This window comes from Aethalodelphis obliquidens, unplaced genomic scaffold (assembly GCF_003676395.1).
Source record: "Aethalodelphis obliquidens isolate GAN/ISIS:26980383/991018 unplaced genomic scaffold, ASM367639v1 scaffold26, whole genome shotgun sequence".
NCBI classification, from domain to species: Eukaryota; Metazoa; Chordata; class Mammalia; order Artiodactyla; family Delphinidae; genus Aethalodelphis; species Aethalodelphis obliquidens.
Genome location: NW_020837970.1, coordinates 12,246,703 through 12,258,616, shown reverse-complemented (window position 1 = coordinate 12,258,616; position 11,914 = coordinate 12,246,703). Strand labels below are relative to the sequence as shown.

At 40.0% G+C, this 11,914-nt stretch overlaps 1 non-coding gene across 1 annotated transcript; it reads right to left on the bottom strand.

Moving 5' to 3' along the window:
* Positions 1 to 8,070: 8,070 nt before the first annotated feature.
* Positions 8,071 to 8,186, bottom strand: LOC113629376 (U5 spliceosomal RNA). The gene has a single exon (XR_003436510.1). It is a non-coding gene; the product is annotated as a U5 spliceosomal RNA (small nuclear RNA).
* Between the last annotated feature and the right edge of the window lie 3,728 nt (positions 8,187 to 11,914).

Below are 11,914 nucleotides of genomic sequence, written 5' to 3'. Positions count from 1 at the left end.
CCTTTTTTTTTTTTTTTTTGCTGTACGCGGGCCTCTCACTGTTGTGGCCTCTCCCGTTGCGGAGCACAGGCTCCAGACGCGCAGGCTCAGCAGCCATGGCTCACGGGCCTAGCCACTCCGCGGCATGTGGGATCTTCCCAGACCGGGGCACAAACCCGTGTCCCCTGCATCGGCAGGCGGACCCTCAACCACTGCGCCACCAGGGAAGACCCTAAAACTTTTACAGATAAGCAAAAGTTAAGAGAATTCAGCACCACCAAGCCAGCTTTACAACAAATGCTAAAGGAACTTCTCTAGGCAGGAAACACAAGAGAAGGAAAAGACCTACAAAAACAAACCCAAAACAATTAATAAAATGGTAATAGGAACATACATATCGATAATTACCTTAAATGTAAATACATTAAATGCTCCAACCAAAAGACAGACTGGCTGAATGGATACAAAAACAAGACCCATATATACGCTGTCTACAAGAGACCCACTTCAGACCTAGGGACACACACAGACTGAAAGTGAGGGGATGGAAAAAGATATTCCATGCAAATGGAAATCAAAAGAAAGCTGGAGTAGCAATTCTCATATCAGACAAAATAGACTTTAAAATAAAGACTATTACAAGAGACAAAAAAGGACATTACATAATGATCAAGGGATTAATCAAAGAAGATGATATAACAATTGTAAATATTTATGCACCCAACATAGGAGCACCTCAATACATAAGGCAAATGCTAACAGCCATAAAAGAGGAAATCGACAGGAACACAATCATAGTAGGGGACTTTAACACCCCACTGTCACCAATGGACAGATCATCCAAAATGAAAATAAATAAGGAAACACAAGCTTTAACTGACACATTAAACAAGATGGACTTAATTGATATTTATAGGGCATTCCATCCAAAAACAACAGAACACACTTTCTTCTCAAGTGCTCATGGAACATTCTCCAGGATAGACCATACCTTGGCTCACAAATCAAGCCTTGGTAAATTTAAGAAAATTGAAGTCATATCAAGTATCTTTGCTGACCACAGTGCTATGAGACTAGATAATCAGTTACAGGAAAAAAAAAAACTGTAAAAAATACAAACACATGGAGGCTAAACAATATGCTACTAAATAACCAAAAGATCACTGAAGAAATCAAAGAGGAAAAAAAAAAACCCTAGAAACAAATGACAATGAAAACACGACAACCCAAAACCTATGGGATGCAGCAAAAGCAGTTCTAGGAGGGAAGTTTATAGCAACACAATCCTACCTCAAGAAACAAGAAACATCTCAGATAAACAACCTAACCTTACATCTAAAGCAATTATAGAAAGAAGAACAAAAAACCCCCAGAGTTAGCAGAAGGAAAGAAATCACAAAGATCAGATCAGAAATAAAGAAAAAAGAAATGAAGGAAACAATAGCAAAGATGAATAAAACTAAAAGCTGATTCTTTGAGAAGATAAACAAAATAGATAAACCACTAGCCAGACTCATCAAGGAAAAAAGGGAGAAGACTCAGATCAACAGAATTAGCAATGAAAAAGGAGAAGTAACAACTGACACTGCAGAAATACAAAGAATCATGAGAGATTACTACAAGCAAATCTATGCCAATAAAATGGACAACCTGGAAGAAATGGACAAATTATCAGAAAAGCACAACCTGCCAAGACTGAATCAGGAAGAAATAGAAAATATAAACAGACAAATTACAAGCACTGAAATTGAAGCTGTGATTAAAAATCTTCCAACAAAGAAAAGCCCAGGAGCAGATGGCTTCACAGGCAAATTCTATCAAACATTTAGAGAAGAGCTAACACCATCCTTCTCAAACTCTTCCAAAATATAGCAGAGGGAGGAACACTCCCAAACTCATTCTACGAGGCCACCATCACCCTGATACCAAAACCGGACAAAGATGTCACAAAGAAAGAAAACTACAGGCCAATACCACTGATGAACATAGATGCAAAAACCCTCAAGAAAATAATAGCAAACAGAATCCAACAGCACAATAAAGGATCATACACCATGATCAAGTGGGATTTATCCCAGGAATGCAAGGATTCTTCAATATACACAAGTCAATCAATGTGATACACCATATTAACAAATTGAAGGAGAAAAACCATATGATCATCTCAGTAGATGCAGAAAAAGCTCTTGACAAAATTGAACACCGATTTATGATAAAAACTCTCCAGAAAGTAGGCATAGAGAGAACCTACCTAAACATATGAAAGGCCATATATGACAAACCCACAGCAAACATCATTCTTAATGGTGAAAAACTGAAAGCATTTCCTCTAAGATCAGGAACAAGACAAGGATGTCCAGTCTCAGCACTGTTATTCAACATAGTTTTGGAAGTTTTAGCCACAACAATTAGAGAAGAAAAAGAAATAAAAGGAATCCAAATCGGAAAAGAAGAAGTAAAACTGTCACTTTTTGCAGATGACATGATACTATACATAGAGAATCCTAAGATGCTACCAGAAAACCACTAGATTTAATCAATGAATTTGGTAGAGTAGCAGGTTACAAAATTAATGCATAGAAATCTCTTGCATTCCTATATACGAATGATGAAAAAATCTGAAAGAGAAATTAAGGAAACACTCCCATTTACCATTGCAACAAAAAGAATGAAATACCTAGGAATAAACCTACCTAAGGAGACAAAAGACCTGTATGAAGAAAATTATAAGACACTGATGAAAGAAATTAAAGATGATACAAACAGATGGAGAGATATACTATGTTCTTGGATTGGAAGAATCAACATTGTGAAAATGACTATACTACCCAAAGCACTCTACAGATTCAGTGCAATCCCTATCAAACTACCAATGGCATTTTTCACAGAACTAGAACAAAAAATTGCACAATTTGTATGGAAACACAAAAGACCCCAAATAGCCAAAACAATCCTGAGAAAGAAAAATGGAGCTGGAGGAATCAGGCTCCCGGACTTCAGACTATACTAAAACTACAGTAATCAAGACAGTATGGTAGTGGCACAAAAACAGAAATATAGATCAATGGAACAGGATAGAAAGTCCAGAGATAAACCCATGCACATGTGGTCACCTTATCTTTGATAAAGGAAGCAAGAGTATACAGTGAAGAAAAGACAGCCTCTTCAATAAGTGGTAAAACTGGGAAAACTGGACAGCTACATGTAAAAGAATGAAATTAGAACACTTCTGGGAATTCCCTGGTGGCACAGTGGTTAGGAATCCGCCTGCCAATGCAGGGGACACAGGTTTGAGCCCTGGTCCAGGAAGATCCCACATGCCGCGGAGCAACTAAGCCCGTGCACTACAACTACTGAGCCTGTGCTCTAGAGCTCGTGAGCCACAACTACTGAACCTGCGTGCTGCAACTATTGAAGTCCATGCACCTAGAGCCCATGCTCCACAACAAGAGAAGCCACTGCAGTGAGTAGCCTGCGCACTGCAACGAAGAGTAGCCCCCGTTCTCCGCAACTAGAGAAAGCCTGCGCACAGAAACGAAGACCCAATGCACCCCAAAATAAATAAATAAGACTTAATAAATAAATAAATCCTGTTTTAAAAAAACAAAAAAGAACACTTCCTAACACCATACACAAAAATAAACTCAAAATGGATTAAAGACCTAAATGTAAGGCCAGACACTATAAAACTCTTAGAGGAAAACATAGGCAGAACACTCTATGACATAAATCACAGCAAGATCCTTTTTGACCCACCTCCTAGAGAAATGGAAATAAAAACAAAAATAAACAAATGGGACCTAATGAAACTTAAAAGCTTTTGCACAGCAAAGGAAACCATAAACAAGATGAAAAGACAACCCTCAGAATGAGAGAACATATTTGCAAATGAAGCAACTGACAAAGGATTAATCTCCAAAATATACAAGCAGCTTATGCAGCTCAATATCAAAAAAACAAACAACCCAATCCAAAAATGGGCAGAAGACCTAAATAGACATTTCTCCAAAGAAGATATACAGATTGCCAACAAACACATGAAAAGATGCTCAACATCACTAATCACTAGAGAAATGCAAATCAAAACTACAATGAGGTATCACCTCACACCAGTCAGAATGGCCATCATCAAAAAATCTATAAACAATAAATGCTGGAGAGGGTGTGGAGAAAAGGGAACCCTCTCATACTGTTGGTGGGAATGTAAATTGATACAGCCACTATGGAGAACAGTATGGAAGTTCCTTAAAAAACTGAAAATAGAACTACCATATGACCCAGCAATCCCACTACTGGGCATATACCCTGAGAAAACCATAATTCAAAAACAGTCATGTACCACAATGTTCATTGCAGCACTATTTACAATAGCCAGGACATGGAAGCAATCTAAATGTCCATCGACAGACGAATGGATAAAGAAGATGTGGCACATGTATACAATGGAATATTACTCCGCCAGAAAAAGAAATGAAATTGAGTTATTTGTAGTGAGGTGGATGGACTTAGAGTCTGTCATACAGAGTGAAGTAAGTCAGAAAGAGAAAAACAAATACTGTATGCTAACACATATATATGGAATCTAAAAAAAAAAAAAAATGGTTCTTATGAACCTAGGGGCAGGACATGAATAAAGACACAAACGTAGAGAATGGACTTGAGGACAAGGGGAGGGAAAGGGTAAGCTGGGACGAAGTGAGAGAGTGGCATTGACATATATACACTACCAAATGTAAAATAGATAGCTAGTGGGCAGCAGCTGCATGGCACAGAGAGATCAGCTAGGTGCTTTGCGACCACCTAGTGGGGTGGGATAAGGAGGGTGGGAAGGAGATGCAAGAGCGAGGGAATATGGGGATAGACGTATGCATATAGCTGATTCATTTTGTTATACAGCAGAAACACAACACTGTAAAGCAGTTATACTCCAATAAAGATATTAAAAAAAAATGTGTAGAGGGAATTCCCTGACAATCCAGTGAATTCCAGTGAATCAGGACTCTGAGCTCTCACTGCTAAGGGCCCGGGTTCAATCCCTGGTAGGGGAACTAAGATTTTGCATGCTGCATGGTATGGCCAAAAAAAAAAAAAAAAAAAAAAGTTAAAAAAAAATTGTGTAGGTAGAAAATTCAAAATAATCTACACACAATTATTAGAGTTAATGAGAAGAGTCAGTTGCATTTGTATAAAACGTGAATGCACAATTAGGACATGCAATTTAAAAAATTAACAAAAGATACATCTTTAGTAGAAAAATGTAACAATTAATTGAAAAATAATAAAGAAGACCTAAACATAGACAAATCATGTCCATGAGTAAGATGAAACTTCAATTCTCCCTCAATAATTTATGTATTAAATTCAGATCCAATAGGGATTTTCATGAAAATCAACAAGGCAATTCTAAACATTTTTGGAAGGACAAAGGATAGCCAAGTTAGTTCTGGAAAGAAAACCAAAGAGGGGGATTATGCCTACCAGTTTCAAGTATTGTTATGAACCCACAGGAATTAGGATATGTGATGTTAGCTCAGGGATAGATAAATTAGACCCATGGAATAGAATAGAGAGCCCAGAATGTTTATGGCATTGATTGTGGTAACATTTTCATGGGTCTGTACTTAACTCCAAACTCAAGTTGCACACATTAAACATATGCAGCTCTTTGTATGTCAATCAGACCTCAATAGAGTGATGTGAAAAGAAAAAATAGTGTAGAAACATTCCCATGCATGTAAGGAAAGCTGATGTGTGTCAGAGCTGTCACTGCAGATCAGTGGGGAAAAAGACATCAATCAATAAAATAGTGCTGGTGGATGGTACTAGTGATTCATTCAATAAACATTCAGTGACAACACCAAAAAAAAAAAAAAGAAAAGTGATGCTGGTGCCGTGGGACAACTAAGCCCAGGCGCCGCAACTACTCAGTCCATGTGCTCTGGAGCTCGTGCACCATAACTAGAGAGCACGCACAATTACAGAGCCCGTGTGCTGCAATAAGACTTAAAGCAGCCAAATAAATAAATAAATATTTAAAAAAATAAAAACCATTACTCTGATATGAAAATAACCTTTAAAAAAACAAATCAATAGTGCCGGGCAATTGTTATCATTTTGGGGGGGAGATAAAAATGATCCACACCTCACATTCTATACAAAAATTCAGTTCCTGGTGAATCAAGGACTTAAATATGAAAGACATAACTTTAAAAGATATAGAATTGCTTTAATAATTTGAGATAATTATTTATTAAGTAAAACAGTGAAAAAGCACAAATCACAATAAAAAAATTTTAAAGAGATCAATCTGACATTAAAATTTAGACCAGCTCACCAGGAGACACTATAAGAAAAATGGACAGGAGGCTTCCTTGTGTATATCAGTTATACATACATATACATATAGTGTATATGGTTAAGAATCCTCTTGCTACTGTAGGCGGCACGGGTTCCAGCCCTGGTCCGGGAAGATCCTACCTGCCAGGGAGCAATTAGACCCGTGCACCACAACTACTGAGCCTGTGGTCTAGAGCCCGCAAGCTACAACTACTGAGCCCACATGGCACAAACTACTAAAGCTCACGCACCTGGAGCCCGTGGTCCGCCACAAGAGAAGCCACCGCAAGGACAAGGAAGCACACCGCAACGAAGAGTAGCCCTCACTCGCTGCAACTAGAGAAAGCCCGCGCGCAGCAACGCAGACCCAACGCAGCCAAAAATATATAAATTAATAAAAAAAAAAAGAACACTACTGTAAAACAATTTCATGATTACCAGATGAACAAAACTTAAAGTCTGAGCATACCAACGGCCAGTACGGCCGAGAGGCAATGAGAATATGCATAGACCATTGGAGGAAGTGTAAGCACTATGGGGAAAAATTATTACACCTGCCTGCCCTGAGAACCTGCAACTCCTTTCCACACTCTAGGAACGCACCAGGAGTAACATTATTATTATTTTTAAAGCAGTCTTTATTCTTCTAAAGATTCCCTTTTTTAAACTTCTTTTGACTGCGTCCGTCGAGTCTCCGTCGTGACACGCAGAATCTTCGTTTAAGGGTGCGGAATCTTTCGTTGTTGCAGACGGCATATAGGATCTTACTTCCGTCTCCAACGATCAAACCTGTTTCCCTTGCATTGCAAGGCAGATTTCACTGGACCACCAGTTTAAGTCCCAGAGATAACATTCTTCTAATAACCAAAACTTGGAAGAAGCAAAACAAACTAAGTCATTCTAAATCCATGAAGGAAAAACAAGATCTACGGACTGTGTCTTGTAAGTACACTGTAATTCCACAGAGCTGAGCTGTCCAGTACTACCACCAGCCACAAATACCTCTTGCGCTCTTAAGAAGGTGACTAGTCGTAATTTAAGTGTACTGAACATAACACACGCAACGCATTCCAGAGTCCTCGTAAAACAAAGAACCAAGAAACTGCTTCCCGGGAGATCAGCTCTGTGCTTTGTGACCGCCTGGAGGAGTGGGATAGGGAGGGTGGGAGGGAGGGAGGGAGACGCAACAGAGAAGAGATATGGGGACATATGTATATGTATAACATTCACTTTGTTATAAAGCAGAAACTAACACACCATTGTAAAGCAATTATACGCCAATTAAAAAAAAACTGCTTCCCATTTTTTCACGTTGATTACATGTGTCAACGGTAAATAGATTTACTGGATTAAAACAAAACATGCTTGTCTTTTTTAAATCCACCCCTAAAAAAATGGAAAGTGAGTCTATGAATACCTAACATCACTTAAGAGCAACATCAAAAAAAAAGCAGTAGGTGCCTCAGGGTTATAACCGTTTTCTACCGGTAATGTAAAGATCCGGAATACCTCCATTTAAGTTTGAATTTTCTTCGGAACAATGACAGTTCCAGAAAACGTAAAACGCAAAAGAAAATATTCTAAATCTACAGTGATCAGACTACAATCGAAACTATATTGATTGCTTGGTAGCAGTCTCTTTATGAAAGATTACTATCACCGAAAACTCTCACACAAAGTGAAAAAACAAGACCCGGAAATACAGCTTAATAGAAATTCCCCCAAATAAGTCTCATTTTTTTGACAGCTTTGAGTAGCCTTGCCGAAACAAGGCCTCAAAAAATTAGTTTAAAACTCAGAGTTGTTCCTCTCCACGGAAATCTTTAGTAAAAGGCGAAAGATTTATACGATCTGAAGAGAAACCAGAGTATAACAAACGATTTTGTAACTCACCCCTGGGGTAAGAGAAACTCCTAGAACACTGATAGTGTCTAGTTAACACCAAGATCCAGCGCCTGAACAAAAATTTCTAGACTAGTCTGTAAATAAAGGGTCTAATTTTAGAAACTATAAGTAGAAGATAATTTAAAATTTTGCCATTTTAAACTTGTACTATGTGCAGTGCACTGTGGGTATGCAAATAAGGCAAGCCTGCGTCCTTTCCGTTAGGGAAAGATATTAGTATTCACACAGTGCCCCTGCGTCACCACTAGGCGGCGAAGCGGAGGATTGGCAGGCTGGCATCCACACGCCGGACTGATCAGAGACCCAGGTTTTATGTTTTGTACATTTGTACGTCTGAGTTTGATTTCTGTTAAAGACTTTGCAGTTAAATTGGAAAAGAAAAAAACAGCAAGTAAGTAATCGGCACAAAATTCAGGACCGTGGTTTTCTCCCTTTGGTGGAGTGAGGGCATTCGGGAGTTTTAAAATTTGACAATTTCCTTTTTCTTAAAGTGAGTGGTGGGCGCACAGGTGTTTTGTCTGTTTTGCACCGTGCACGTCTGGGATGTACACTCTAGAATATTATGCCGTTTGTGAAAAATTCGTAGCGGTGTCCTCTTTAAAATTGCAGCTTGCGGAATTCCCTGGCGGTCCAGTGGTTAGGACTCGGAGCTTTCACTTCCTGGGCGGGGTTCCATCCCTGGTGGGGGAACTAAGATCCCTTAAGCTAAGCGGCAAAAAAAAAAAAAATGGAGATTGCGCCCTCCGTTCGGTTTCAGGTTTCCTGCCTCCTCATCTGATGCTACTTATGGCGATGAAATCTTGTATTTCAGTTTCAGACCTCGAGTCTCATCCTGTGTTTTTAAAATGAGCTGTACTCTCAGCGGTGCTCAGCTGCTGGGTCGCCCGGCCTACACAGACTCCTTCTTAACTATTGTAGTAACTGAACCATCTTGGGAAAGGAAACTGAAGCTCCTTTTTTTTTTTTTTTTTGCATTTTTTTTTAGTTTTCCCCTTCCCAACTTTGACACCTTCTCTGAGCTGTCATGTTTGTTTGCATTTCTTTTTGCTGGTTCTTTTGCTAACAAGTCGATCACATTTGACATGTATTTGATTTAAATTTGTCTAATACATTTTAAAAACAGCTTTTGGGGGGATATAATCCACTTACCATAAAGTTCACCAATTTAACGTGTACAATTCAATGGTTTTTAGCATATTCACAGAATTGTGCGATCATCACAGTCTAGTGGGGTTTTTTTAGGTTTTTTTTTTAGGTTTTTTTGGCCTTCCCCGCGGGGCATGTGGGATCTTAGTTCCCCCAACAGGGATGGAACCTGCCCCTCCTGCAGTGGAAGCTCAGAGTCTTAACCACTGGACCACCAGGGAAGTCCCCACAGTGTAGTTTTAGAACATCTTCATCAACCCAAAAAGAAACTGTACCCATTAGCAGTTATTCCCCATCTTCCCCATCCCCCAGCCTCTACCAAACACTAAGCTACTTTCTGTCTGCACCTACTCTGGACATTTCATATAAATGGAAGCATAAAACCTGTGGCTTTTATGCTTTTTTTTGTGACTGGCTTTTTTTGTGTGACTGGCTTCTTTCACTTAGCATAATGTTTGTGAGATTCATTCACACCTACATTTGTTTTGATACTCTTTTGCATTCTTGCTGTATTTCACAGAGTAATGGGGAGTTAAAGACCCATGGAGATGCAGAGGTCCAGCACTACAATGATAGCTATTTACCTCACAGGGCTTGGCCTGGGGCTAAGGCACTGAGGAGACAGGAAAGGAGCAACTCTCTGAAGAGTGTTTCCCTGCTCGGAGATTGTAGGGGACCTTTGGTCTCCTCCATTCTAGAAGGTCCTGGGCAGCTTTCACTGGTTAGAGGACCACAAGGAAGGTTAACTTTTTTTTTTTTTTTTTTTAAGTAAAGGAAAGAGCTACTTTTCACAGTGGATATTCAATTAATAGGACTCCTTACTTTTATTTATTTATTAATTAAAGTTTTTATTTATTTTTGGCTGCGTTGGATCTTTATTGCTGCGCGCTGGCTTTCTCTAGTTGCGACGAGTTGGGGCTACTCTCTTGTGGTGCATGGGCTTCTCATTGCGGTGGCTACTCTTGTTGCAGAGCACGGGCTCTAGGCACACGCGCTTCAGTAGTAGTGGCACGCGGGCACAGTAGTTGTGGCTTGGGGGCTCTAGAGAACAGGCTCAGCACTTGTGTTGCACGGGCTTAGTTGCTCTGCGGCATGTGGGATCTTCGCGGACCAGGGCTCGAACCTGTGTCCCCTGCATTGGCAGGCAGATTCTTAACCGCTGCGCAGCCAGGGAAGTCCCTAGCCTTGCCTGTTCTTGTGGATTGTTCTCTGGTTCCTATTTGTTGTGGCTGGATTCCAGAGGCCACAGCTACAAGTGGCAGGTCTGAGAGTTGGAACGACACCTAACCCTTTCAGATTCTGCAGTGGAGAAGCACGCTTCTGTGGAAGGTGAACTGAGCCTCTAGGTCTCAGCTCTTGTCCCTTGCTCATTTCTGCTGCAACGTCTATTTGCCACAAGGAGGTGCTGCTTTCCTTTTAGTGTTCAATTCCTGCCACAAGGCCCACCTCTTAAGGACAGGGATTCCAACGTTTTCTCTCAGGCCTCACTGAAAGAATTTTGAAACTATGTTTCTCTTGCACATTTTAAAGATCATATGTACAGTTTTCGTAAGATAACTTAAAACATGATATGTTTAAATAGATGCAAAAGATGAATATTGTACATTGTAAATATTGATACTCTAAATTGTTACATCACTTAATTTTTTTTTACATCATTATTGGAGCATAATTGCTTTACAATGTTGTATTAGTTTCTGCTGTATAACAAAGTGAATCAGCTATACATATACATATATCCCCATATCTCCTCCCTCTTGCGTCTCCCTCCCACCCACCCTATCCCACGCCTCTAGGTGGACAAAAAGCACCGAGCTGATCTCCCTGTGTTATGCGGCTGCTTCCCACTAGCTATCGGTTTTACATTTGGTAGTGTATATATGTCCATGCCACTCTCTCACTTTGTCCCAGCTTACCCTTCCCCCTCCCTGTGTCCTCAAGTCCATTCTCTACATCTGTGTCTTTATTCCTGTTCTGCCCCTGTTACATCACTTTAAATTGTAACCAGTGGAAGATAAATGCCCAAGAAATTTGATACCTACCGTTTGTAATTATTTTTTAATAAATTAATTAATTAATTTATTGGCTGCGTTGGGTCTTCGTTGCTGCACATGGGCTTTCTCTAGTTACAGCGAGCGGGGGCCACTCTTCGTTGTGGTGCGCGGCCTTCTCATTGCGGTGGCTTCTCTTGTTTCGGAGCACAGGCGCTAAGCACGCGGGCTTCAGTACTTGTGGCTCGTGGGCTCTAGAGCGCAAGCTCAGTAGTTGTGGCACACGGGCTTAGTTGCTCCGCGGCATGTGGGATCTTCCCAGACCAGGGCTTGAACCTATGTTCCCTGCATTGGCAGGCGGATTCTTAACCACTGCACCACCAGTGAAGTCCCTGTAATGTTTTGGGTTTTTTTTAAGTTTTTGCGTAATTCCTTTTGATTCTTGAACTTTTTTCCCCGCTTCCATTTCCCCAAGAATTTAATACAATTACATTTTTATACCTGAAATTATTTTATTGATCACCCAATCATATTCTTCTATGACAAAATAAGTACAT